The 5,097-nt window shown below is 46.4% G+C and overlaps 1 long non-coding RNA gene and 1 other non-coding gene across 2 annotated transcripts; both read right to left on the bottom strand.

Moving 5' to 3' along the window:
- Positions 1 to 1,395: 1,395 nt before the first annotated feature.
- On the bottom strand, positions 1,396 to 4,995 carry LOC106698252. The gene is made up of 2 exons (XR_001349524.2): positions 4,905 to 4,995; positions 1,396 to 2,567 (listed from the first exon to the last, which is right to left on the bottom strand). It is a non-coding gene; the product is annotated as an uncharacterized LOC106698252 (long non-coding RNA).
- Positions 2,665 to 2,734, bottom strand: LOC111827361. Its single transcript, XR_002830865.1, has one exon. It is a non-coding gene; the product is annotated as a small nucleolar RNA SNORD123 (small nucleolar RNA).
- Positions 4,996 to 5,097: the final 102 nt, after the last annotated feature.

The following is a 5,097-nucleotide window of genomic DNA, read 5'->3' as shown; positions in this document are numbered from 1 at the left end:
AAGTGTGTTTTTGGTACAGTCAATACATTCTTGCTTGCTTTTCTACACTTTGTCTCTTGATTGAAACCTTTCCTTCAAGAAGACAAGAACCAAAGTCTACTCGTCTTGCTGGTAACATCTTTGGTCCCAGTTGGTAACCCCAGTCATTAGGGTTTCAGGGCCATGCTGGGAGCAGATTGATCAGAGGTGAGGTACGGGTAATAAATAATTTCTTAAGGTCTTGAAGGCAACTTTGGGGTCCTTTCTGGAGTCCCTCTGTCCACTCTCATGGGAATGTAGCCAGGGGGTCATTTCAGATGTAACTTAAGGTCAAAATGTCATCTTTAGCCTGCACAGCTCCAGAGAGTGTGACCATTAGGCAAGTCCAGGCTGTGGTCTTCTGCTGCCTTGGGGGTTGCTGATTATGTGGGGGAAAGGCCAGGTCTCTGAGGGATATATATATATATATATATATATATATATATATAGAGAGAGAGAGAGAGAGAGAGAGAGAGAGAGATGATTTCTAGAGCTAGGATTTAAAAATAAATTTAATCAAAGTCATATGGACCCTCAGTTTCAGGAGGGTAGGGCAAGAAAGGTCACACACAGCTAGTTGTTGCTCCCTCTTACCAAGAACTTTCTTGGATTCCCACCGATTTGCATCTTACTGACTACAGCTAAGTTCTAGGAAAGTTGCTTTTTTAAAAATCTTTTAAAGCCAGGCAGATTGCAATTCAAATAAAATCAGGTCCGTTATTAAGGATGATTGTGTTGTTGGTATAGTGGTATAGACCAGGGGCACAGGGAGACCTGTAGGCCAGTAAGAGTTGTTGGTGCTCCGGGTGAGCTGATATTCTGAATTAAGGAGGCAACGGTAGGAATGGAAAGGAGGATCTGAAATGAGAATTGACAGAAGGGTGACGGGATCCTTGACAGCTCATCTTCCCACTTATATGCTTCAGGAGACACTTTGCCTCCTGGTCAATTTCACTTAGCAGATATTCTTTTCAATTACCTCAAGGGCATCATGAGTTAATCTCCCTAGTAAACCATGGAATAAACTAAGGCAGAGTAATTTGTATTTCTAAATCTATGTAGGATGAACATTATTTTTGAAAATTTATTGCCAAATGTACTTATTTCTCCCAAAAATCTATTTTCAAACACAGTAATATAGAGGACATTGATTAATGGGTATCAAGCATATCTGTTATAAAAGCACAGCCATTCTTCAGTTATAGACACTCAAGATATACACAAGGCTTCATGTCAGAAAATAACATTCAGGAAACCATATGGATGCTTTATCTCCATGCCACAAACCATCTGAATTTCCTCTAGGTATTCCAAAAATCTTTTAAACCCAACATTTTCCCTCTCTTCAGAACATACTTATAAAAAGGCAACTTGAGGTATTTCGAGCACAGCAATTTTATTGTAAGGGAATTGGGTTACTAGAAAAATATATCAAGAAATTTAACCATAAAGACAAGGCAATAAAAAGAAAAATAACAAACAAAAAAGACAAGGCAAAAATACTTGCGGAGGTGGTTTTCACCTGTGGAGTGAGCTCTAGTCTAGAGAGCGCAAAGGTGAGGAAGCTCACCTGGGTTGGATGATGACCAGGTTGCTCTGTGCCAGCCTCTGTGGTACAGCTGGCAGGAGCAAAACGTTGCTGGCAGACATGAGAAGCTGGAAGCAGGCCCTGGGTGGGGGTGGGTGGAACTCAGACTCCAGAGAAGGGAGTGTGATGAAGTGTCCAGTGCACTGACAGGCAGAGGGCTGGCCAGCAGGTGCCCTTGTGGTTGCCCTGGTCCTTCCCTTTAAGGTCCAGGACCCCACACTTTGTCCCATCCCCAGCTCCTTCTCAGATGTGCCATACTATTTTGTTTGTATTCTGTTTTAGTTTCTGGCTGTTGTTTTGAATAAAACTAGCCTGCTTACCTCTGTCATGGGAGTGGGCTGCTACACTAAAGGGGGAGTGAGCATTTCTAGGGGTAAAAACCCTAAAGAACCCTGGTGCAGCTCAAGGGACTTGAGTCGGGGCTGATGGCTCCCTGAACTCTCCCTACTTGGTGATTCTTCTCTCAAGACTTTGGGAAGCATCACAGCATTATCTGTAGCCATATCATGAGTCTTTCAAATACTTAAAATACTATATGAACCAAAACCAGCATGAGGCAATCTTAGTGAGGCATAAAAACTGCATGTCGTTTTATCAATGGCCATTTTAAGAAAAAAACTAATGGGGCTGATCAGAGGATCTAGCAGTTTTTTCAATTCTTAAATGCCACATCTTAAAAAAGGAAAACAGTAGAAAAAAGGAACATTTCTGGAGACTGTAATGCGTTCCTGGCTTGTTTGTAGGAAAATCCAGTTAAGATGTAAATATCCATAAGCCATGATTTCTGGACTGGGGTTTTTCATGACACTAATACAGTCCCGGGCGTCGTAAAGGTCACAGATACCGAGGTTTCCCTTGAAGGTCACTCCTGACCACAGCAGCATCGGCAGCTCCACCAGGTGACATTCTCTTCAGCCCCCTCCCTGCGGCTCCCCTCGGAGGTGGCAGTTTATCGATGTAGCTGAAATTCAAGCACAAGGGAGAGACATACAGACAAGAAAAAAGCCGTTAATTATTTCAGAGACAGAAGAGATCCTTCATTTGGCCACAGAAATGGAGGTGAATCAGGAAATGGATGGCGTTTTTCAGGTCACATGAATCAGCGCCCCAAAATTCATCATTTTCACCGAGTGCTTGGTTGGTGTTCTCATTCTTTTACATTGTGTGCATGGCTGACATAAAAGTTTAGGGAGAGCCCTACGTTTATTTTTAAAAGAGAACTGAAGAGTTTTGTTTCGAAAGTATCACCTCTAATTCTATCATGTGATAAGAAGCTTACTGTAGGAACAGTGAGCAAATGTTAAAAAAACAAATAACAAAAACACACTCAGGAACTTCATTTGGAAGAACGAAACACCTGTGGAGGCTTTAAAATAATTTGATTGCAGAGAGCCTACTTCTGTGCTGGGCCCTGAGTACTCACATCACCTCCTTTCTCTTTCAGAGCTTACAAAGGACACACCTAGGGCAGGTTCTTTTAAGCTCCAGGTGAAGAGAGGGTAGCTCAGGAAAGTTAAGGAACTTTCCCTAAGTCGCAAGGTGAAATCAATGGACCTCAGCTGAGGGCCATTTCACTGTAAGGACACCCTCTAATTTACTCTTTCGTTTCTCGTCTGTCCCCAGTATTAATTTGTAAATCATTATCATTAAACATTCATATTTTAACAATGCTTGGGTGTAGCCTGTAAACTGCCCATCTAATTGACCTCTCTCCTCCACATACACATAAAGTTACATAATTTATTGAGTTAAACGTTATCTTATCAGCCCTGGGTTATGGTGTAGAAAGCTATTTTCTTCCCACTGCTAAGCTCTCTCTGTATGCCAAGATTTTTTTTTTTAAGTGTACACACCTTTAACTGTAATTCTGAAAGCCAAGGACAAGGATTAATTACACATCGAGATCTTTATTTCCGTCTCCCTTTGCCCTGGCGGCTGGAGGCTCCAAAGGTACCCAAGCACCCAAGGGCTGCAAAGCCAGGAGTAAGGCAATGCCCTCCCTCCCCTTCCCCCCCCAACCCAGGAGCAGAGCAGCCAGGCTAGACCTTGGCAGCCTCCTCCTCCCAGGGTGCCTCCTCCTCCCAGGGCGTTCCTAGGCCTCTGTGCCACGTAGGCAAGAGAATCGGAATGTCAGGAATGGAGCTAGTGCCCCTCATGCCAAGCGCAGAACTGTTAAGCTGTTCACTACGGTCCCCAGGAGCCAGGCAGCTGCCAGGCCTGAGTGCCCCCAACTCAACCCAGGGAAGAATGCTTCTCCAAGAGGCTCCCAGCTACTGACATTTCCTCAGAGTGAGGCCTTGAGTACCCAGGCAGCTCAGCACCAGAGAGAGAGAGAGAGAGAGAGAGAGAGAGAGAGAGAGAGAGTGATTGGAGATTTTGGGCTGCACTAGGCTTCTATAGAAACCTTCAGGATTGCTTTCATTTAATTCTTTTATTAAAAATTATTTCTACAAAGTAAAAGTTCAATGTCAATTTGTATTTCTATCGTCTTTCTCTTGGATATGACAGGCTATGACACACCTTCCAGCCAGTGGTGGGTTCTCTGTTGCACAGATGAGCTCAGTGGCACAGTCATGGGCATGCCGGCCCCTTTCCATATGGGGTATGTCCACAACCCGCTCTGGAGCCATTCGTGAGTGTGGGTCACAGGGACATCCTATGTCACCAGCTAAGAGAGGCCCGCGGCGGGGGGCGTCCACGCGCTTCCCTATGCAGGGGAACTTGAAAGCCACACTCAGAGGCCCACGCGGAGACAAAAAGGCCCAGAGATACTGTCCCCACCCTCACCCAGAGGAAAAGGGACAGGCGCTGCTCTTCAGAGTTCTGAGCAGATGCTTTGCTAAAAAGTATCAAATTCTAGGAGTCTTGAAAGGTACTTTAATGCACTATTATGAATCTTTTCACCTGAGTACTTGCTCCATAGATCCCAAAGATTCTGCAAAAGTGCAACAAGTAACATTTGGCCCCAGAATTGGACGCGCTAACCTTGTCCATCCGGGAGCGCCTCTCTTAGTGCTCAACTGCCTCCCTGGTTCATCTGATTTGTTCCTGTCTCTGACTGAACTCCGCTGAAATCGACCCAAACTAGGCGGGAGGCTCACCCCACAAGTCGCTCCTCCGAGAACCCGCAGCGACTCTCGTGGTCTTTAAGTTAGAGTTTCCAGTTCAGAGCCCGCAAGAGGATGTCACACAAAAAGGGAAAAACAAAAACTCACACATCTCGGGAGTCCGAGAGGACTCCGCGGCCCCCGCCCACCCCCACACCGCTCGGCCGATTCGGCCGGGGACGCACACGTACCTGGAGCGGAGGCCGGGAGAGTGGACGCGCCACGTCTAGGTCTCGGCCCGCGCCGCCTCCGACCCTTTATACTGCGCTCCCCACCCCACCCCCACCCCCACCCCCACCCCCACCCCCAAAGTAGCCACGTCCGAGCGGCGGGACGGCGCGGGGAGCCACCGACGGTCCGCGCGAGGGGGCGGGGGGAAGGAAG

The sequence above is a fragment of the Myotis lucifugus genome, unplaced genomic scaffold (genome assembly GCF_000147115.1).
Source record: "Myotis lucifugus unplaced genomic scaffold, Myoluc2.0 scaffold_153, whole genome shotgun sequence".
NCBI lineage: Eukaryota > Metazoa > Chordata > Mammalia > Chiroptera > Vespertilionidae > Myotis > Myotis lucifugus.
The sequence above is the reverse complement of the archived record's forward strand: the minus strand, read 5'-3'. Positions and strand labels throughout refer to the sequence as shown.